This window comes from Brachycentrus maculatus, unplaced genomic scaffold, assembly GCF_059751285.1.
Source record: "Brachycentrus maculatus isolate JH-2025_06_01 unplaced genomic scaffold, ASM5975128v1 h1tg000261l, whole genome shotgun sequence".
Taxonomy (NCBI): Eukaryota; Metazoa; Arthropoda; class Insecta; order Trichoptera; family Brachycentridae; genus Brachycentrus; species Brachycentrus maculatus.
The window spans coordinates 2290001-2315988 of NW_028281012.1; the positions used below are offsets into that span (position 1 = coordinate 2290001).

The 25988-nt window shown below is 29.8% G+C and overlaps 1 protein-coding gene across 4 annotated transcripts in view; it reads right to left on the reverse strand.

The window, feature by feature from the left end:
- The window catches only part of trol (terribly reduced optic lobes), a 278511-nt gene that overhangs the window by 123080 nt on the left and 129443 nt on the right, over positions 1-25988 (reverse strand). The window contains exon 1 of one of the 4 annotated variants that reach the window (XM_088266066.1): positions 4342-4410. The exons of the other annotated variants lie outside the window; for them this stretch is intronic. The gene's annotated coding sequence lies outside the window, so the exon portion shown is untranslated. Of the gene's footprint in view, positions 1-4341; positions 4411-25988 lie in introns of those variants that run through there. 4 annotated transcript variants of the gene reach the window in all.

Below are 25988 nucleotides of genomic sequence, written 5' to 3' on the forward strand. Positions count from 1 at the left end.
ATATATATATATATATATATATATATATATATATATATATATATATATATATATATATATATATATATATATATATATATATATATATATATATATATATATATATATATATATATATATATATATATATATATATATATATATATCTTGAAATATATACTAAAGCTGTATAAATTAATGCTTGTCCGCCTTCGTAGTGCAATGGTCAGCACGCTCAGCTACCGTACTGGAAGTCCCGGTTTCGATTCCCAGGGGGGGGGGGGGTTGAATAAACATATGTGATTTTTCATCCTTACATTTATTCAATATTATCCATGTTCCATCATTCAGCGGAGGGCTTTCCTTCATGTTTTAATGATCAAGATAATACTGCGTTTATATGATGCGATGCCCTATGCACAATCGGACGGGGATGAGAGTCTGAAGAAAAACACTATTAGATGAAAAATCTTATTTGAAAATTCACATCGAAAGTTATTTAATTAATTATATTTGTACCATTTATTATTATATATATTTTTTCTGCTATTTATTCGATTTTACTTTTTAAAATGCGTAATTCTTTGGAAGGCATATATGAACTATATTTTAATACTATATATTATATTTTTGTTCATGATATTATAATTTTATCAATAAAAAGGAAAATTATTTTAATAATTACATGTCAAAACCCCAGTTTTTTAAAAAAAATATAATAACTGTTTTTAAAAATAAATTTAATCGAAAATGTAATAACTGGCTACGTATGATAATTATTAGGTACGCATGGACTAACATTATATCGAACATAGTACTCCAGGCTAATTTTGTAGACTGTGCTCTGTCTTTATGGCGTCAAAAAAAAATACCCCGAATCTTAACATGTTAAAATCAATTATTAAAGTCTTATTAAAATCTTTTAAAAGGGCAAAATAAAAACCTCATTTCAAAAGTTAATTCTCGCGTGACGAAAAACTTTTAATGTGTCCATCATTTTAAAATGGTACTTAGATGACAGTAATATACAGCCTGAATTTTACTGAAGTTAGGATGTTAGGGATTTATTGTTTATGTTTTTTCCTGACATAATAACGATATCAAGAATCCTACTTTTGGACTAAAAAATTAGCCGCTCGTACGCATCGAAATACCGAATTTCGCACAAAATATGGATTTTGCATTTTAAGACAGTGATCGTCAAACATAAATTTAGCGAACTGGTAAAAAGCTTTTTAAAGCTCATAATAGATTTTTTTGTTATAATATAACGTTGTTCTATATTTTTTATACGCCAATCAACGTTTTATTTTTCTAGTAGAGATAATTTTGGACTGATGTTATTTTATTTTCAATTATCATACGTTAACCTTTATCATCAGTGTCATGTAATATAATTTTATTATTGAATATTATTTTTGTGTGAAAGAAAAAATATACATTGGGGTTTATGACATATTTTATATGTGTTAGTTATCAAGTCTCTAACAAGAGATGATGTTTAAATACACTTTGAGATGACCACGTTTTTAGAGCGCATATGGTATCTAAAATAAAATTTATATTTAAAATAAACTTAAATCGTATTGCAGTAAGAAAACGGAACTTCATTTGCAACTAATGGTGGATAGGTTACTGCATTGCATCCGCACATTGTTATCTTGATCGTAAATCAAATGAAGGCAAGGTAGTCAGTCCTGCTCTTCAGGTGATATTAAATATTCCAGTAAAAAAACTTATATATTTATTTTAATCCCTTTGCTAATTGAACCTGATATCTTTAAAACCATTGTCAAACGCGCTACCATAACACTAATAAGAGGTGGACAAAAATTTATATTAAATTAATATCTATAAATGTACATATTTCTGAAAAAAAATACGTTGTTAATTAAAACTGTAATATAGAGATTCACATTTTTGCCACTGGCATGACGATATGTTGCATTAAAATCCGATTTAATTTCAAATTTGTAAATCAAGTTTTGACTTGGCAAACCTGGGTTTAATACATAAATACAAGAATTATTAAAATTTAAGTACATAGCATATCGTTTTTAATAAAAAAAAAATTGGCGTTTTCTAACTTTAGGGTTGATGAAAGAAGAAAACCAAATATGTATGGAAAGTCTATTTTCACCGCTGCATTATCGATAGTAAGCTGCTTTACGTGTCTATCCTATTTTAATGGAGATTTGCCGTCGGATATTATTCGGCCCAAGTTATTCGCAATTTAATAGCGAATGTATAAAACACCCTGTTAGACAGGCGCCGTGGCGTAGTTGGGTAGATGCTCGACTGCGAAACTGGTGTCGCGGGTTCGATTCCCGACAGTTGCAAAATTAATTTAAGAAAGATTTATTTTCAATTGGTCTGGGTGTTTGTGATGTATTTTTCACATTTACCTTCCCTATCCTTACTATCTTACCTGCAGACAAGCATCTAAAACAAACGCTTTGCGGGTTATTCCTTAAAAAAATACAGCACATATTATAAGAAGTGAACTGGAGTTTACATTAGTATATTGTAAATAAATAAAATATGTACGTATAGTATGTATGTACGTATAGTATGTACGTATAGTATAGTATGTACGTATTTAAATGCAGAGAGGTCAATTATATATGTTACTCAGAACTTAAGATCCTTACGCCTTATGCGTCCAAAGGTTAATATATATGTATTATATGAACATACGTAAACACATAATATCTTATATTTTGTATATTAAAAGCATCTTTGTGGTATGGTAATATAACATTCTCCTAATCATTCATCCTTCACTTTGTGTAATACCACTTTAAAAAACACTAGTTTGTGACTACCGGTTTCGGAATAATAATTCCATCATCATTTGACTTGATGATGGAATGATTATTCCGCTACCGGTAATCACGATGTAGTGTTTTTCAAAGTGGTATTACACAAAGTGAATGATAAGGAGAGTGTTGCATAATATCTTTGTTATTTGTTTGAGAAGATTTCCTATTTTGTCCTTGATTTTTTCTGGTGTGGCATAAATTTTTATTTAACATTTTTACGACTTTGAAAATAATATTTAATTAAATTCAAATCCAATAGCTATGGATATATTTTAATAATCTACATTCCAAAAAAGATAAATTTGTGATATTAATGTGAAATTATAAAGTAATTATACTTTATATGGCTTTGAAGACTGAAACTTCTATAGTAGTACAGCGGTTGTCTAACGGAATAGTAAGATATTAAGATTATTACTAAATGTTTTTGTTTGTTAATTACTTCAGAATATCCTAAGTTACTGTAGAATAAAAAAATCTCAGAAAATTAAGAGTATAAAATTCTATATAAATAAAAAGCAATGAAATATTTATATTCAATGTAATATAATTTCATATTATTTTTTAACATCTCATCAAAGATGAAGAAGAATATGGAAGTCTGGGCATTTACGGGACTGACGACCGTCATCGGCTGGTTTAAGTGATCACTTATACTAGTATGTGAGGTCCGAATTCTGGATTATAATCACACACTTAAGAAACGCCAGAAAATACCATTTTCATTTTTATTATTTAAGCTTATAATTTGACCAGATAATTTTTTTACAACATTTTGAGTGTGTCAAAATACTAATATATATAATATAATATAGTTTTTGGACACACTCAAAATGTTGTAATATAATTTCAGTTATTATTATTTTTTAATAAATGAAATATAATCTACAAAATTATTAAAATAACCTTTTTTGTAACGCTTTTGTTAAGACAAAAAAAATATTGAAAAAAAATGTGAATTTTTTTCTTCTTAAATATCAATAAAAAAATATGACATAGGCAACACCTACGACCGCTCTCTGTCCTTATTCAGGTTTTTCAGATCTTTATACGATACGACATACAGGCGTAGGCATATATTTGTAAAAAAATCTTAACTTCTTATTTGTGACAAACATGTTTACAGGTTTAAAATTATATGTAAGTATCACAAAACAATCCTTTTCCACTACATCATCTTTATCTTCCGTGATCTTAAGTTAGAGTCAACGAAATATTAAATAATATCTTAAAATAAATTTAAGCTTTAAGTTGACGAGTATAAATTGTTGATACTAAAAGCTAATACCATAATCTGCAATTTATGAAATATAAAGCAATGGTTTTTAAAAAATGGATAATGAAATATTTTAAATAAAAACAATGAAAAAATTGTATCACTCTCAGACAATAATAAATTATATATAAACCAAATTTAACAATTATTTTCTCTAAAAATTCAATTCATTCAAGTTACACATACCATTAAAGCCTCAAAAACACGGTAAATCACAATCGAAAAGAAATAAGTAAAAAATTACTCTACTAAAGTCTTCCGTACCAAGTTAATTAGGGACTGCGGAGGGCCTCAACGCAAACGTACTACCACCGCGACGCCCGGCGAAGGACTGACGTTGTCCAGCCAGCAAGCGGTGGTAGCAACGCCGCGATATGCATCGCTGGCGGGCGCCATACAATTCCGAGCTTCCGAGCAAAACGTACTGAACAACACTTTCGAGCGGGTCGCTCAATCAAAATCACGAATTCTCCTTCTGATAAAGGGGCGTTCGCTGAATTCTCACTATTCTAGACGTAAGACCTCGCAGATAAAAGTGCATAAGCTTGCATTGGGTGCAGTAACCAAGAAAATGAAAGTGTTTATCAAGGGTGTGCAATGATATAAAGCTTTTGGCGCTTTTGTTTAATTTTGAATAAATCCTTTTATAAAATAAGTCCACGGATACGTTTTCTTTATAGAAATTAAACAGAATCATATTAGACAATACATTTTCAACGAGTTTTCTTTTACTAGAATTTTCAGCTAGCGGTAAGAGCAACGAAAAGAGCTTTACAACGTGAATTACAAATTTAACGATTCGACTGAAAATAAGTTATGTGGAACTATGTAAATAAACTGAATAAGCTTTTGATTTATTTTTACTCTAGTCCGAAATTTACAGTATCGTTTGTATGGAGCTTGGTTCTTACCTCTGTCCGCGATTCTTAGGAGATATGCAAATCAGGAAAGAAGTCATTTTCCCTCTTTATTTCTGAACGCTGTTGCCAAAGTAACCAGAGTACAGAGAGATCCTTCAACGAGCACTACGGCAACCGCCAGGAAACTTTCGATCCTTTGGATATGTTTGAGTGCTTAGTGTTTGTTTTGGCCTATATGTGTATGAATGATGGTGAAAAAATAATTGATAGTAAAAATAGAGACATGAAAGGATGCATGCGATATTGATTGCCTATCGTTCTTACCTACCACTAGTGCTTCATTTAATTAATTAGTGCACGAGTTTCCGATATACTCCTTGCTCGCTTTTCAAGAAAATTCATTTACCGCAAAATTGATATGATAAATTGAATTACAGAAGGATATACGCCGAAAAATTGTGCAGAGTGAAAATATGTATATCGCAAGAAGATGGAGAAGATTTAATTAATACTTAATTAATGAAATTTAACATCGATCGACAATTATAGTAAATCATTTTCATTTATTTTTTATAATAATTAATAAGAGGTCACTCTGATCTGCTTCAATTGAGTTTTATTAATATATTCTCAAGAAAAAGAATCGTCACCTTAAAGAGTCACTATTAATGTTGTGTTTTGAATATTGAAAGCATTAACTTTGTGGATCATATTGATATATTATTTAGAGAAATAAAAAGACTTTGTTTTTTGATCCACTCACATTTTTATAAACAAACTAGTTTTTTAACCAACTAGTCACAAATTAAACCCTGAAGAGGGCAACAGGTTGTTGCCGAAACTAGTTGGTTAATAAAAATGTGAGTGAATAAAAAAACAAACAAAAAACAAAAGTCTTTTTATTTCTCTAAATAATATACTATTAATGTTATTAAGGAGCTCTACTAAACGGAGATCAATTGGAATCAACAGTTATTAATCCGATATCTGGGACTGCTCAGTAATAAAATAGTATTTTAACAAGATAATTAGATATATTTAAGAATTAATTATTAGCGAATTGAATATAAAAGAAAGACAATCCACGCCATGTGCGCATCGTGGTTTACAATAGTGTGGCAATGTCGCGAGAGGAACCGCAGACAGTATAGAAAGAGTGTTAGTGACAGCCATGGTCGAGGGGAGGCGATAGCGAGGAAGGGTCCTAACCAGAAAAGTTACCATCGATAGAGACTTATTCCTGGTCCTTAGTCTTGAAGATGACACCGCACCACTCCAGATAGAAGGAGGCCTTCACCATGCGTGCAGGCAAGTAAGGCGTCACTTTTATGTTCCTAAATTATTTAGTTTCCCAACATGTTACACATCCAACCTACCGATGGTTCTTCCAGTTAGAATTAGGTACCTCTACGCTTAACTGTATTTTGTAACTGTCTAGTAATTTTTTCATATCTGTTGCATGTTTCCGGATATTTTTTTTATGTACGATACACATTCAAATTGACGAATTTATTTGATTCTGTTAAGATGTGTAACTAAACAATAAGCTGGTATAATTAATGCTTTATATATTTTGCAGGTATATTTATATTAAGTTTAGTATAAGTACCTACGTAGATAAATTATTTTTAATGTTTAGTTCTCACAAATAAAGACTGAACGTATAATTTTTCCATATCATAACTCAAGTATTGTATTTCTCTGTAGTCAATTCAATGAAAATGCATACAATAATTTAATCCATATTACATCACATAACGTACTTCTAAATCACTGTGGTTAGCGTAACATTATATTTTTAACCTATTTTCGTCAATTTTCACACCAAAAATGGGCATTCAAAGAAATGAAATTAAATCTACATTTATATCCTATCTACAAAATATCTCGTAAACTGTTTTCCTAGCATATTGATCACAATACAGAGGATCCTATGAATACCCTACACAATTTTAGTACCGTAATTGTTTATCATAGTTTATAAAGGCAGTATGTAGATATTGTAAACTTAATGTCCCATATTTATTTTAAGGACAGAAAAATAAGGCTTTTTATTGCATATTTTTTTCTGGAAATAATAATAGATGTCGCTCACTCCTTTCAAGAACGTCATAAATCAAAAATCGACAATTTTCAGTTGTACATGTTTTCGGAATGCCCAGAAAATGTACTATATCCCAGCAAAAGAGGCATATTTTTAAGTTAATATTTACCCGCCACAGGGCAAAAAGTGTTGTTTTTGCATTTCAAAGAAAAGGTATTGTTTAATTATTTTTTTGAATATCCCAAATTTTTTTCAAATGGCGAAAATACCTTCAGGTTTAACTTAAAAGATCTGTTGCACAGTAAAAAGTTAAATAAGCGGCTTGATATTTATAGTTAATACATTGTATTATATTTTTAAACTTTAAATATTTTTAAACTGAAAAATCAAGTTTTTTGATTTATGACGTTCTTGAAAGGAGTGAGCGATGTGTAAAAATTAAAAAAATGCATATATTTCCTTCAAGATGACTTTAACCGAAATCGAAATAATAAAAAAATCGTATTAATATCGCGTCTACCTAATATTACTTTTAATAAAGAAATGGTTTTACCGTATCTACTTGTTTTGAAAGTGTGAGAGATGAACAAGCGGGCTAAATGGGGGTGGTGAATGTATGTCACCTTACTGACGTAAGAACCTAAAGGATTACAATAGCCAAGGCAGAACTAGTGTTAGGGAAGGCAAAAGTACATTTTGTCACTCCTGAAAGGTTCTTCTGATGTACCTTTAGTCATGCTGACATTCACACATTGAAGGTGGAATTACAAAGAAATTATACATGTTTAATATTGTGTTCCTTGGAAAAATTATCTTACATTTCCATCTTCCATTTATTAAGAGTTTTTTTTTAAATATTAAAACGACGATTATGGGTAGAAAAAAAAGAAAATTGACTAACACAACTCCATATATCGCTCAGTCCTTTCAAGAACGTCATAAATCAAAAATCGTCAATTTTCAGTTGTGCGTGTTTTCGGAATGCCCAAAAAATGTACTATATCCCAGCAAAAGAGGCATATTTTTAGCTTAATATTTACCCGCTACAGGGCAGAAAGTGTTGTTTTTACATTTGGAAGAAAAGGTATTGTTTAATTATTTTTTTAAAAATAAACTAGTTATTTTTCAAATAGAGAAAAAACCTTCGGGCTTAACCTAAAAAGATCTGTTGCACAGTAAAAAGATCAATAAGTGGCTTGATATTTATTTTTAATAAATTGTATATTATTTTTATACTTTAAAAACGTTCTCCTAAAAATTCTCGTTTTTTGATTTTTGATATTCTTAAAGGAGTGAGCGACATAAATTTTACAATAGATTATCACTGCGAATTCTCAGCATTTCAAATATTGTTGATAAAAATATCATAACTATACAATAAACATTTATCCGAGAATTTGATCGATTAATTGTAATTTTTTAATTTGACACCTTCAAGTAGTGATACCAAGTTTATACCAATTTCGTGGAAGCAATGAGCATTGTAATAATAAAACTTTTTTGTCTTTTATTTACTTAAATGTCATCAGTTTTAATACCTAAATTTATATGAGTTTATTAAAATCATTGAGATGAATATGTATAACATATACATGGAGTTGAATGAGATGTTTACAGAATTTTTGCAAGAAAACGGAACATATGCTATTTTATTAAATTATATGCTATTTTTATCAAAAAGGAATATGCAAAGAAGATCTTTAAATGCTAGCTTATGTATGTGTATAAATGTATGAATGTTGTGTTTATATATAAATATATATAAACACAACATTCAATATATACAAACACACACATATATATATATATATATATATATATATATATATATATATATATATATATATATATATATATATATATATATATATATATATATATATATATATATATATATATATATATATATATATATATATATATATATATATATATATATATATATATATATATATATATATATATATATATATATATAAATATATATAAATATACATATATATATATATATATATATATATATATATATATATATATATATATATATATATATATATATATATATATATATATATATATTTATATATATATATATATATATTTATATATATATATATATATATATATATATATATATATATATATATATATATACATATATATATATATATATATATGTATATGTATATATATACGTATATATATATATATATATATATATATATATATATATATATATATATATATATATATATATATATATATATGAAAGTATGTATCATAAATACTTTATCACATTTCTTTTTACACTGTTTTAAGTTTAAGCTTAAGTCTTTTTTTCTCTTTCGTTGTTATAGATATTTTTATCGTATTGTAATAATTCGATTACAAACTGCTTGAGATGCAGTTTGTCGGGACAAGACTACTTTACAATATTTAAGACGAATGAACATAAAGAGTGTGCTCGTAATGCGTAATTGACCCCATATGTTCGGTGAATTCCCCATATTATTTTGACTCATGTGAAGAATGTGACTTCTGATAAGACGAAGAATGTGACTTCCTTTAGCTTACAAATTTGTCTGGCGGTATTTATTTTCCAATCATAAAACATATTATTATTACAACCATCATAGCATTGCAATTGTTGTTTGATGTGATGTAGGCTTAACTTTATCGTATTATTTTTTGACGTCTCATCAAAGATGAAGAAGAATATGGAAGTCTGGGCATTTACGGGGCTGACGACCGTCATAGGCTGGTTTAAGTGAAGTAAATCACTTAAACCAGCCCAATAAATGCCCAGACTTCCATATTCTTCTTCATCTTTGATGAGATGTAAAAAAATAATATGAAAAATAACTCCTGTAATTGGAGATGATCCAGATTTGTTAAGTATTTGGACACACTCAAAATATTTTAAGTTTATTTATTCAATTTAAAAAGGCATATGTGCTTGAAATGACAACATTATTATCTGTATGTATCCTGTTAATATTTAACCTTATTATGAAAACTTAAAATGAAAAAAAATATTATGTTAGTCCTTACTGCATGGATCCTTTTCGCAACCAGTCAAAGCTTACGCTATTATTTTTGAGACATAAGTTAAGCGACAATAATTCGTTCAAGAATATAATGATTTAACGGGATGATATTTTTTTCAGGTTTCGTTACTGCGTCAAATGTAAAAAGGATTTGTAAATATGGATATTTCGATCGGAAAGCATTCTGTTAAAACGATTTCATAACATAAGTTAGTCGCTTCTGCAGTGTAGTGTGTGCATGTAGTTGATATGCCCCGAAGCGTAGGGCTGTAACTTACACACGTACTAAGTGCAGTACTCTGTGCATCATCATGTGGTTAAATCATAAGTTCGTTTGCAAAATATCAAACGCATTGATCTGAGAACGATTTTGATACTAGTTAGTCGTTATACCGTGCATATCCTTAATTAGAATTTATGTTTTGCGGCGGAATGACACGATGCGGTTGACTTCGCTAACCGGTTGTACGATAGTCCGCAGGGTTGGTTGTATCTTGTCACGACCAAATCGTGACCTCAGTATTGACTGCAGCGGAAACTTGAACCGATTCAACCTTTACAGCTCTCTGTGGCATAAGTAAATAATGAAGAGAAAAGTGCTGAAATGCGATGCATCCTATCAATTTACAAGTGGAAATCAATAGAAAAAATCGTTCATTGAAACTTGTAAATACGAACAATCATATGGTCTAAGATCTAAGAATACAAATATACATTTTTAAATTTTCTAACGTCTATTAAATAAAAAAAATATTAAAATTATCTATTTGATTGAACAAAAACGTATGATTTACGTATTAAATGTGAAATTAAACACTGATTTTTTGATTCTTCTAAGTTGTATTTTATTGTTAAAAAAAAACAATTTTGTGACGAAACAAAACTAGGCGAAACCATTGTCACAAAATTGATTTCTATGTGTATTTTTTAAACAATAAAATTCAACTTAGTAGACTCAAAAAATCAGTGATTAATTTAATATTTAATATATAAATTCAATTGGAGTTTTACAAATTAAACGCCAAATCTATAAATAAAAGCATATGATTAAAACGTCAAACATATAATAATAATAATAATTATAATAATAATAATAATAATAATAATACAGATATCTCAACAGAGACGTAGGTAGTAGGTATCTTTATTTTACGACCAAGAGAGTACAAGGATCTCTGGGGATTTACAGAACTTATGATATATGAGTATATAAATATTAATTTATTAAAAACTTGAATTTAAGCCCCAAGTCTTTTGAATATAAAGTTAATATATCGTAGTCATACAGGAGAAAGTGATCAAGTGCATTTTTTTTTACAAAAACGTGATCATTGACTATTTGATATCTTACTAGCTCAATATTGCCCTGAAAAAATCCCAAAGGATTTTAAACTTGGAGTATAATATATTGACTTGTTAAAAATGACTAACTACGTTGATACTTATTTTCTTGCCAAGCTAAAGTGACTTAAATGACCCTCCTGAACATTTTACGTTTTGTAATTTGGTCACTTTCTCCTTTACGACTACGATATATTCATTAATCTTATTTCCTCTTACTTATAACTTAGAAGTTCCAAGAATTTGAACAGTGTGGTTGTCAATCATGGGTTGAATTGATGAATGTTACAAATCACTGATCACTTAAACCAGCCTGTAGCGGTCCTAGTAAGCCCTGTAAATAACCAGACTTCCATATTCTTCTTCATCTATGATGAGATCGACGTGCCCTACGTAAAGTACTCCAACTACATTTTTGTCAATTTTGAGATATTTGGTGTATGTTATACACTAATCGTTATCTACAAATACAAACAAACAAAAAAAATATATAAAATTATGCCTAGTTTTCAGGCGTTTAAGACGCTACCTACATCGAATTTACGAAATGAACTGAACTTCTAAAACGCTAACTACTTAATTTTAACAAGGCATAAAGTTTAAAACGTTTTAATACATTATTTTATCGTGTTTTTAAATGTATAATACTAGTTTAGAATTTCAGATAAAACAGTTAGTTAATAAAAAAAATACGTTAAAAAAATCTTCTAAGCTCTCTCCTGTAAAGTATTAGCAGAAAGAGTACTTTACGTAGGGGCCGTCGAGATGTCAAAAAATAATTAAAGTTTTTTGGATCTGCATAGTTTTTCATTGTTTTCAGGTGCATACAAGTTCAAATAGAAATATTTGTGACGTCGTCAGTTACTTATTGTTCTTTGACAATGATTAACCATCTGATGCGAAGCCAAATGCGCGTAACAGTAAACTGGCGTATCGGAATAGCTATCCGAGATAAACTTTCTGATCTCGACGAGTATCAAAGGAAAGCCGCCTCTCGAGAGTATACAGCGCAATGATTGTCGTTCATTGAGCCTATAGTAATCGGATCCATTCCACTGAGGCCGGTATAAATATTAAAATATGATCGTGGGAATTCTAAAGCGAGTGTTTTTGCCAAGAATTTTCACTCATGAATTGCATGAAATTATAGTAACTTTAAACATAAAGAGTAAATCCACTCATGAGTAGGAAGAGGCTATGAAACATAAAAAGTTGAAGACTGAGTAGGGTCATAATAAGTGGTGTTGCATAAGCCGTAGCTAGATTTCAGAGTAACTTGGACGTTAGGTAAAAAAAATGGGGATTCTTAATAATATATCTAACGAAAAACTGACAAATGTAGAGTGATATTTTCTCTTTTTATCATTCATCGTTCACTTTGTGTAATACCACCTTAAAAAATACTACTTCGGGAGTAGGTACCGGTTACGGAATAATCATTCCATCATCAAGTCAAATGTAGATTGAAATGGAATTGTTACGGCTTGACATTTATACAAAAATAAAAGTTTGAAAGGGGGATAGAAGTCAAATTAATCTCTGTGAATGGGAATTTTTGTAGTAAACTTTAATGGGTTATTTATTATGGGTAAGTCTTTTTTAATTATTTACTTATTTTTAGTTTTTCTACGTTATCTAAACAAAGACCAGTTTTATTTACATGTAAAATTTCTATACCCGTTGATTTATTAAAGTTATGGTCTTTAGATATAAGGTCATTAGCAAATTCAGAAAAAAATATTATTATTAAGGCACATTAGATGTTTTTTTTTAAATTTTGATAATAAATTTCACGATGTTTATCCAATGTCGATGGTTGCTTAGCATTGGAAGGGACAAGGTAGAAAGTGAATTGATTAAAGTCCAGGTGTAATTATCTTATGAAAAAACCTTTATACTGTAAATTATTATTGTATCTCCTGTATGGTATGTATATAATCTAATAATTATAAAAATAAAAAATAAAAAATAAATATAAAAGTTGTATTAACATGTTAGTATTCGGCTCAACACAGGCCATGCCTAAAGAGCCCTAATACATAAAGTAAATGTATATTTGAAATAAATATGTATATTTGAATGTATCTTTGTATTATGAAATAAATAAATAAATAAATATCTAAATTAAAAAAAAAAATTAAAGTCTGGACAGTTGGAAAAATTTAATTTATAAAGATCAAAATGATTCAATTTGTCTTTTTTATTGGTACAATTCAACGACAGTTTATCTATATGCATTATTTTTTGTATAAAAATATGATATTTTCCGTCATATTTTGTTTCGTATGTTATTTTCATGTACGTCAGGAATATGAAAATAGGATTCAAACAGTAATAAATAAATTATCACATTATACATCACAGTAATTAAAAATATTACTTTTTTGTTTGTTTGTATATTTTTACCCTATAAGTAAACGGTACCATAGACCATTGTTCCTCTATGTGTGGGCCGCGGCACACTGGTGTACCGTGGTGATTAGTTGGTGTGCCGCGAAAAAAAGTCTAGTTTTGTGAAGATATATATATATATATATATATATATATATATATATATATATATATATATATATATATGTGTGTATGTATATATATATATATATATATATATATATATATATATATATATATATATATATATATATATATAATAAACTTTGTTATGATACGATTTGTTTTCGCATTATATTTCGATAATAAATCAATATTAAATAAATTTAAAAAATCTCTTTGGTGTACCTCTGAAATTTCTTAATTAAACTGAAAAAGTTTGCGGAACACTGCCATAGACAATGTATAGATCATTTCTAGAGGTAAAAAACTTTAATTTGAAGTATAATATCAAGGTGAATGGCCTACAGTAGCTCAAAAACTATTGGAAGAAGATATTATTTAGACAAATATTTGAGCAATGATAAGATTTGTATCACGCGACAGGGATATTCACATTACAAAAGGTAACTCTGTTGCCTTTAGGGACTCGACCTCATCAGCTAGTACAAAAAATTCATATATGCAATTTTGACACAACGTTGCATTCAAGTATGTGCGTGTTTTACATGCACCTGTGACATATGTTTTTAACTGCGCCTGGTAAAAATATGTTATTAATAAATGATTAAATAAAATATCCTCTATGGCAGCGCCATCCAGCAACACTCGCGATACTAAAAAGTGCTCATTGTAAACAGCGTGATTCTTGACAGCTGCTGTCACTTTCCTTGTTTTCAATTGTTTATTTATTTCATAGATTTTTAATATGTATTTTACTTATTTGCTTATTTTTATTTATTTTCTTTAAAAACCTTGTGAAAACGTTGAAATTTGAAATGTGTGCTTTCTATTTTGGTTCTTTTTCATACTGAGGCATAGAAATACGTAGCCGTGTACAGCTAGTGTGAATGCTAAAAAATAAATAGGAACTTTTGGATGTGTCCAAATCCTTGTTCACAAATTTGGGTTTCTCCATTTAGAAGTTATTTTTACAAGTAAATCTTAACATAGATGAAGAGGTATACAAAAGTCTTAGTATTTACAGTCATAAGCGCTTTAAGGCCTTACTCGCAAACACAGAATTCAATTACTGGCCAACTACCAAAGAAGTCTCTTCACGCCCTATTTTGAAAGAATGTGTATTGGATATTTTTTGATATCTCTCTGTTTCAAAATCATATAATTATTTCGAAGAAAAACTTCTGTTTTCAATGCGTAAACGGTGTTTTAAGAAAAAATCAATTGCGTAAAATGTTACCTGGATTTAAAGAAAATTAAGTTGATATATAAGGAATACTAGGCCTTAAATACTCAGACCCCTATTTTCCTTCATCGTCATTGAGATGTCAAAATGTAATAAATGAAATGTTTGATCAAATGGTCAAATCTAGGATTTAAGTGAAATATTGGATTGCCTGCGGAATGACTTTCAACCTTCCCATCCCGGTGATATTTTTTTTTATTCATTTAATATAAGTATTTACATTTTTATTTATAACATAATACATTTGAATCATTTATACATATGGAGAAATTTTATATTTCGATTCGCTGTGCCTCTCCATAAAATAGTCTGTGCTCTTGTGCTTGGAAAGGGACTTACACTCGTGGTTTAATGTTATATAATAAAAGATATAATAGTTTTTTTAAAGATTTTAATGTACGGAGCTTTAATTTTTTTCTTAAGGATTTTTATATCATCTATTTTTTTTAAATTTCTTTAGGGAGTTAATTGAAATGTTTGATTGCCAAATATATATATATGTATTTACTGCAACTCGACTTTTAAAATTAGAATATCAATATAAAATACAATAGATTCCTCCGTAATACAATTATGTATTACATATTATATATTAATATAAAGTTATATTATAATATCTCATTTGCAGTGACGGAAATAAATAATTTGTTAAAAAATCTGGGATAAAATCACCAATACACAAAGTTTCTCATGTCGTTATACGCGCATGTAGTAACGTGTTTACTGCGCTAGTAGTGCGCAGATCATCGCGGCGGTCGTGTTGCCACGCTAGCTATTGCGGCTACTTAGGATGTATTTTTTTTTATAGTTTTTAGGTAATTACCAGAGCTAAGATTACAAAATTGTTACTTATTTCGGTATATTCACATTCTACCCGTTTTTAAACCACATTTTCATATGGTGTATAAAATACACCTGTGCACGCGGAAGTTCTTAGCACCGTAAGGAAGGGTTAAAGAAGCGGTTAAAGATAGGTAATTAATTCGGGCACAGATCGATATTCGGGTAGCGGGACCAAGCGGTACGGTGACATGTCTCTGCTACAGTCACCTTACGGCCCTTAGTATAGTCAGATCTTCATCCATCCGACGATCCGGTGTTCTACTTTTACCGTCATTCGACCACCCAACTTTATCACAACCAACGATAAGATATAATTAATTAGCGATGTACGCAGTTATTAGTAATAGTTTCAGTAAAGGGACATAAAAGGGAGTAAGAAAATACGGTGATACACAAAAACATTTGAGTTTGGATCCTGAGATATTATTTTTTCGTACTGCCATTTATATATACATATTTGTATATATATATATATATATATATATATATATATATATATATATATATATATATATATATATATATATATATATATATATATATATATATATATATATATATATATATATATATATATATATATATATATATATATATATATATATATATATATATATATATATATATATATATATATATATATATATATATATATATATATATATATATATATATATATATATATATATATATATATATATATATATATATATATATATATATATATATATATATATATATATATATATATATATATATATATATATATACAGAATTATAATATAATACTTTTTCACACGCGATCTTAATTTTCGGCCGGGATAAATAGCGTTTTGAAATGACAGCGGCTGTTCGTAATTAAGTCAATCAGAATAAATACGTAGCGACGTACCTCATAGTCTCATACTAAGACTTAGCGTTTCTCTCAATGATCATAATAGAGAAGAATTGTTTTTCAAACTTATGAGTCAACTAAAATGGGTGAAACGAAATTGTTCATGTCGAAAATAAAATGACTTATATTTCTCGGCCCCTGTACTCATTGTCTCGGCCGGAAGTGTCCTCCACGCAAAGCGGCACTCGTCGGACCGTTTCCCGCTCTCTTTCCCGGTAATTCTGCGTCCCTCGCGAATTCTCAACATTCAAAGGATTCCTCGATATCCCTTCCCATCATCTTCCCCCATCGTGCATCATTTGTATGCTGTGATTACTTCTATGAAGCTTGAAAATATGTATCACGACAGATGGTTTAATGTTGTGATTACGATTTTTATCAAAGGCAGTTTTAAAATCAAATATTTGTAGTTTATACTAGCACTTTTAATCTAATTTTATTTCTGTTATCTATTATTGTATTAACCAGTGCCCTTTTATTATAACCTAAAATTAAATGTACACCCACACACAGGACGTGTTTTTGTGGGATCTTTTTTAGTATTAATATTTTTATTTTTGTATTATAAAATTGTGAAATGCAAAAGAATTTAAAATAAAGAAAAAAAAATACTAAAAACAAGCTCATTCAATTCATAATAAAGTTTAAACTTTATTTCCCTTGTCACGTCAGTTATCCGTAATTCTTTTAATAATTTATTCGATTTATTATAAATACCAGATTTTTTTGTACTGATGTAAATTGGCGAACGTGTTGCTGTGTAAATATATAAATATATAAACAATATCCCAAAACCTACAGTAAATGCAAGCGTTACTGGTCATGCTTGTATCATTTTATAGCAGTTTGAATTTTTGGGTCTAATTTTTGGGTTGTGGTCCCGTGGTTGGTGTTACGGATTCTTAAGGTAGAGTTTCTCGGTTCGAACCCACTCTACCACAGTTTGATACCTTTTTCATATTTTATAATGAGCCACTAATTACTCACAGAAATAGTATGAAATTGAAATATCTGTGTTAGTAATAAAATAAAAAAATACAATTTTACATTTTTTTACAAAATCATAAAAACTATTGGTTTTTCGGGTAAACCTATGTGGTTTGTTTTTGAAAATATAAATAAGTGTCTTTAACTCTACCGCGAAAACACAATTCGATCACAAATGAACTATACAAAATGATCTAGCCTAGAATGAACTTTGTACACACCTTTTACATTGCAATACGGCGTTTGATATTTTTCAAGATGAAATATGACTATATTTTCATTGAAAACCTTAATATCCCACTTCTTTTTTTTCACATAATTTTCATTCTTTATATTTTAATGTATTATTTTTATTTGAACAATATTATTATATTAATATTTATCAATAACTATTCACCTACAAGCGTAACCTTTCTTACTAAGAAGTTTTTGATAAGTTGGAAGATACGAGACACGATTCATTGCATCTTATCAATAAGTCCGCCAATTTGAAAACTGATTGCACAAAAGTATTTAAATAAATTAACATTTTGGTGAATAGGAGCAGTCGGTTCGTAATTAAAAAAGCTCAGATTAAAGTTTTATAATCCGCTGGGTATCTTTTGAAGTATTTGTGAAATGCAAGTTGGTGTTTTGTTCTACCAGGTAAGTGTGTGTTTTTCGCTTCCACTGACAAAAAGAAAATTAAACATTCCGTTAGATAATGTTAATCAGTGGTTTATGTATAATGCTAATGCGCTAGAATGCAACCAAGCACCCTCGACGTAAAGAAGCTAGCGTGTACGTACCCACATTATACATACATGTGTTTAAAAACATACCTTTCCACATACTTAGACAAACATTTAACGTGGTGGAACATCGTTGGTTACTTGTAAATATAAAAAAAATTAGCTATTACGGGTTTTATTAATTGATATTATAATTGATTTGTAGTACTACATCAATTAAAAAATATAATCAGAGGTTTTTTTTGGAGACAGCTGTTTCTCCTTTTTAAATACATAGTTGTAATTTCTTATTTTCTGAGCAAACGAATGCACAGATGTATGCACCTACATTCTATACATGTACTGGCATACATCAATTCCTCTAAAATAATAAATAGCAAGTACAAAAATATCATTTCCCGAAAAAATAATTTAAAAAATATCAGAAGAGATTTCATCCGTATCTAAATGGACTGGTGTGGAAGTACAGGTCTCCCAAAAATACATACTCCACAATTATTTATTGCTTGAGCATACGGAAGATTTTCATGCTCTTTAACGACATTAGTATGGTTCACGTGCCACCGTATTTATCTGGTGACCGGTCGAAAATAAGAAAAAATATCGAGCTCCCTAGTCGACTTATTATGAGAATTTATGAAAGTTTACAGAATCCACGCCATTTGATGTATTGAAAGCAGCTGTTAAAAATGATCCCCAAATACCACATCAACTGATTCATGATGTTTGCGAGTTCATTGCTACACCTTAGGGCTGGACTACTATGGATAACCTGAACTTTACTTATGGATTCTTATTTCTATCGACATATTAAAACTAATTGTTTCATGCAAGTAAACCCGACCAAACTTTAAATTATTATTAGATATTTTACTGAATTAAAGTATGGTTTAAGTTATGTACACTGCGGTTTGTTAACGCTTTCATCAGATAAGATAAACAATGAAATTATTTAGGTTTTGTGTTGTAATTTTAGGCACTTGTTACTTTCTAGAATATTCTGACACTATAATCATTCGACACACTCATACTGAAGGTTCGTATGTCATATATGAAGGCATAATAAAAACGGACAGTTAATCATAGGGAACCAATGAGAGTAGATTTATTTTTTAGGATGACGAATTTTTTACTAAATGCGATGAAATGACTCAAACGAAATTCTAGTTATTCGATGAATGCATTCATTTTATCGTTAATAGTAAATCGAGTTTTAATGTTATGGTCGTTGATGCCATCTGTCGGAAGCTTTCGGTTCATTTGATTAACTCAATCATTAATTGTAAAATAAAATACTGTCTACAGAAACGCATTCCGTGTAGTTTTATGTAAACAGATTTCAATTTGTTGTAATAAGACCGCTTAATTGTCTGGCGAACTCGTTATTTTTAATTTCAATCTAATTACGATAAGTTGTTCGTTTGAGTATGAACGAGTGCATACGAGTATGATGCACGGTTATATTTTTCTTTGAGCACGACCCTCAAATATAAAGCGGGCATTTTATCAAAAATAGTAACAGTATGTAATAAATTAGTGTAGTCAGTGCCATGTAAGGTTCCTGACATTACTTGTCGACGACCTGTAGAGTACTTTTATGACTATAAAATATTGTAGGAATGTTGGCAGACAAACTCTATGATCGAATGACATAGAAAACGGCACAAATAGTATTATATGATGACTACAGAAGACTAGGGGAAGTAGCTGAAGAATAAGATATTCATAAGGGTTCATGTTCTTTGTATGTTGGCTTCAGTAGACTTAACGAAACTATGTGACGTTAAACGTATATAGTTTGTCTAATCCTACAATAGCGTTTATTTCACGATTTACAGCTATCAAAATATATAACTAACTAACTAACCATCAAGCCGCTTCCCCGCAGGGGTAGGCAGAGAGAATAGAGCGCCACACCACTCTGTCCTTGCAAACATTCTTCTCCTCTTCCACGTTCATGCATCTCCTCATACATACCCGCCGATTGTTACTACTCTAAAATATATTTTCTTAAATAATATATAAAACTACTAATAATACCATTGTACTAGTTTTTTTTCATTACCATCTAAGAAGAAAGCGATAATAATAATAATATGCTTAACATCATTCGTTCACAATAATTGTTTTTAAATAATGAAACAAACCCCATGGCGAAATGGTTCACAAAGACTGATTTCCGTACAAGTTTACGACATCTAGTGTTGTCAAACGGAATTATGTCAACAAAACTATTGTAAACATAGCGACTTGTAACAAAAAACTGCCTAGTTGATTCTATTGTCTTTCGGGACATTGAAGATAGTGCTTACTTACGACTTATTAAGAAAACCAGGAATTGTAATTAAGCGTGGGTTCTATTTTCCAAATTATTTTATATTCCAAGATGTAGCATAAGCTTTCCGTTTTTTTTTCAAAATTTAGTAGATAGACCAAGGTTACTTGCATCAAATGTATTGAAAAAAAAACTGGCATCAATTTGTTAATCGCTTTAAATTTAAATAATGTTTTTTTATAAAATTTTTTATTTTATAAAAATTTTATAGCATCGTTGAATTCGATGTCATTTTATGTAATTTCAGTAGATGATATCAACGTCGGCTCACTTCGTCCGGGGCCAATCGGATCATATACGAGTATGTAAGGTGCATAATAAGGTAAGATGAATAAAATAATTACAAAAGGGCATATAAAATACCAAATTTTAAAATAACATATTTGAAACACTTAAGTAAACTGATCTGAAAAGTAACAGCTTTTGGCGTTTAAAAAAAATCCAGTTTTTAAACATTCCAGATGACTAGTTTAAACAGTCACGAATGTGTGTACATTCGTATTGTCGCAAAGTTAAAATAATCCAAATTGTATTTAATTGAAATGGAGGGGCTGAAAATTCTCTCATTTTTAAAAGAAAAATGATTTAAATAACTAACCTTGACTGACCTCCCCTCCCCCTAGCTTACCTCTCTCCTTATTTATAGAACAGTTTATTTGTTATGTTTTAGTTTACATTTAGACCTGAAGATGGAAGCTTAGCTTCCGAAAAATAATCTTAAATAAACTCAAGTGGTAAAAACAAGCATTTTCTTTAATAATATTAAAAATGTGTTTTTTTTTTAAATTTATTTAGAAAATAATACTAAATAAACTTAATATATTTTCTTATTTAAAAAAAAAATCTGATTTATAAGTGTTTTATTCATCAACTGATTAACTGCCAACGTGTGAAGAATTCTCTAATGATATTGGTATGAAATGGTAACATTTCTTTACAATAAAGCTTTTTCATAAGCATCGATAAAAAATATTACTACATGAAATTCGCTTTATTTGAAAATATAGCTTTTTGACCCGTTTCCCCTGCGATCCGTGCATCCTCGGTCTACCGTTTTCATTTTTATTGTAGAATACGGTAAATAATCACTCGATAATAAAGATAAGGACACGTTTCGACTGATCACGCTACCGGCATTTTGCTATTGCAACGTCACGAAATGAACCTCGAGATATAATATCGTGATATTCATTGAACCAACCCAAAGGAAACGAACACATCATTATAATTAGTAATCAATAGTTCATATGATGAACGACAATCAATAATGAAACGTTGACAATAAAAAGGTAAAAGAATTTTAACGCTTACATTACGGTATTAAAGTTAGTCTTAGGTACTATATGGATAGAACCAATGAATACAATTTTCCAAATACAACATAATGGTGCGTAAACAATGGAATTCAACGCTATATTCATAAAAATCTAATGTATTTCATTACGATAATTTTGATTAAAAAAAGATCATATTTATTTTTTCTATTTCAGAAATATTAACATAAATGAACGTTTAATGACACTTTCAAACTGCTTTAAAAATACCAATAGAAATTGATTTATTTTAACCATTTTCATTCTGGTTGATAATTCTATATTTATTTCCGATTAACAATTGAAAAAATATGTAAATGTTGAATTTTCTCTCAATATATATTTCCTGTGAAATATTTAGAAAGTAATATATTGTACACCACTGATTTAAAAAGCTTTCCCTAAGCAAATCACAATGCGTTAGGGACCGAGTTTTCAACGCGCGTATTTTTCAGAAAGCAGCCTTAGAACTTTCTTCCCACATTCCGCTCCGTTTCTGTAGGCAGTGGGTCTGGTAATTAAGTTCGCCACTTTATTTTCGCTCTAAGAAAATGTCACACTAGAAATTTCACTGGACGAGGAAATGCCTCGCGAAGTTCTCGCTATTGACTTTCCTGTGCAAGCTCGCGAACGTTAAATTAGAGCTCCTTTCTAGTGTCGTTTACTGTTCATTTGAAGCCAAATATTAATCTTAACTTAAATATCAAACGACTGCATGTTATTTTTATACCGATCTCCTCGGAAAGTATTTGGAGCTTGCTCCGCGCCAATTATTTTGGACGATGAAAGCTAATTATTTACAGATGGCAAGGTTTTCTTCATTCAATTGATTCAATTTCTGATAATATTTTTGCTAAATAAATTGTAATAATAAATAAGCGGTCTACAATCTGTCGACCGCAAATTTAATATTTCGATTTATTTAGTCTGAATTTCACTTTTAAAATATGATATTTGGATTTTAGAATATAATAATATATATGTAATAATAAATCTAAAATACTAACAGCACATTTAAGCAATTCGACAAAATTATGAAACACATATTCATGTTCGAATATATTCAAATAATTATTCCTTTCCACATAGGTGTTTCCTTAATCATTTCAAATAATTATATTATTTATTGTATATATTCAAAAGAAAAAAAATAGTTTCTTACTAAAATACGATGGAGTGCTACTAAAAGTAAAGTGCTTTTACATGCTTGGAGGTATACATGAACCACTGACCAAAAATACTAACAAATTTATTCTTAAGTTTATGATACCTACAGTATGTTAAAAAAAAACAAGAGTTAAAATAACTGTGAACAGACTGTACTTATTTTTACGTCTGCTCAAGTGACACTTCACCGCAATATCCTCGGGTGTAAAGAGGCGTTGGCAAATCCAAAAGAACAATTCGCCAAAAATTCTGATGACCACTGAAGATCAAATCAGCCTTATTTTTAAAATTAATAGCTTCAAAAATAAGTTTTGAAAGTAAAAGCAAAACACATGGAAGAGATGCATGAATGTGGAGAAGGTGAAGAATGTTTGCAATGACAGAGTGGTGTGGAATTCTATTTTATTTACTTACCCCTGCGGGAAATATACCCGCCGATTATTATGCCTCCTCTCCCGACCGCTTTCAAGTATTTCGGACATTTAGTCTACGTCTGTAATGTAATGGTCAACACGCTGGGCTACCGTACTGGAGGTCCCGAGTTCGATTCCCAGGGGGAGGGTAAAACAAATATAAGTGATTTTTTTCACTTTAATATTTATTCAATATAACCCTGGACTGTGGTACCTGAAGCGTAGAGCTGATCACTTTTCCTAAATGTGTAAACGACCAAGATAACACTGCGTTTATATGATGCAGTGCCCTATGCACCATCGGTTGCGGATAAGGATTAGAAGAAGAAGATCTAAATCCGCTCCTTTAACTATTTTACTTTTCCATACACAAGAAAATTATAAAATATTATAGAAGTGTATCATTATTATCTCATCTAAACTTTATCAGCACTCAACGGTGCATAGGACACTGCATCATAAAAATGCAGTGTTATCTTGATCGTTAACACATGAAGAAAAGGTAGAAGGCATAGCAGTGTATACTGTATACTAATAATGAGTATTCCGCATTTAATATTAGACTGCGCAATATTGCAGGGTATAAGTTCACCTGAGGAAGGCATAGGCGCCCTAGATAAACATTAAAATAATTGCAAACAGTTTAAACGAACATCGTCAAAATGTTAAAAGTTCCGGTAGTAAATTACGCACCACTGCTGTGTATAGTTTCGTGCTCGCGGGCAGCGATCGTGCATCTTTGTTTGGAAAGAATTTAATGTCTGGCATAACTCGGTTATACACGTTTGCGCTATTTCCTCGACTCATTTATTTTGTGTCATCGTTTCGGCGACTGTGGGACATGGATCGCGTGCGGAGGTCCCTGCAGCGCCGCGGCGTTGGCCGAGTCCCGTCAGGACGACAGGAACGCAGATCGACAGAGAGATCTGCCCGATAAAATAACTAATACTACTACCATCACGCCGTTTTTCCGCAGGGGTAGGCAGAGAGGATGGACCGCCACACTTTTCTATCCTGACACACACTCCTCGCTTCCTTCACATCCATACATCTAGTCATACATGCCCTCCGGTTACGCAGACTTTTTACACCACCAGATTTTAGGTTCTGATTGATCTGATCGTGACACGTCTTTTTCGGCTGTCCTCATTTTGTTCAAATTTGCCACATATATATTCTTACTCATTCTCTCTTCTTCATTCTTATCCATTCGCTCCACATGTCCATACCACCTTAAAGAACAATGGATGTATTATACCACAAAGTCTCTTTGTGGTAAAATCTATCCATTTTTAATTTTAGTTTTACTTAGTAAATGTTACTTTTTCATAAAATCTATTGTGACACGTGTTTACATGCATTCCGCATCATTTTCACCGTTACGGTGTTGAAATAGTGGTATTTCTAAGTTAAATTTATTTTATTAAAATTAAACATTTGAATTTACCACTTTATCGAGTTTTATTTTTATTTACGACTAGTTACGAAAACGACAGATGTTTTCATCTTCTGGTACAAATTAAATAAGTACAGTTTTAATTTGTACCGGAAGATGAAAACATCTGTCGTTTTCGAAACTAGTCGTAAATAAAAATAAAACTCGATTAAGTGGTATATTCAAGTGTTTAATTTTAATAAAACAATCATGTCATTCCACAAAGTTAATGCAGAATCAATAAATAATATAAGTCAAATTTAATTTAAAAATGGATTTCTCATTTTAAAATTACTTTGTTTCGGCATTCATTTTATTAATATTTTCTTGCCATTCCACTCTTGAATGTTCGAATGCGATATGTTGATAAATAAACGCTATAAGTTTTGCTTCATATGAAGTAGATAAGTAAACTCGTTTTTGGTTTTCAACTTGTTTTAAAGATTGAAATCATCTCTAAAGACATAATCCTAATGAGTTGTTGGAAATCGTAGTCCCCGAATGCTATTTCAATTAAAAGTTCAATTAACAATCCGATTTTAATATGAAAATCAAATTGATACATATCGCCCACTCCTTTCAACAACATCATATATCGAAAAACTTGATTTTTCAGGATATCGTTTTTAATGTTTAAGAAAATAATGAAATGTTTGAAAAATAAATATCAAGCCACTTATTGAACTTTTTACTGGGCAACAGATCCTTTTAGGTAAAACCTGAAGGTTTTTTTCTCTATTTGA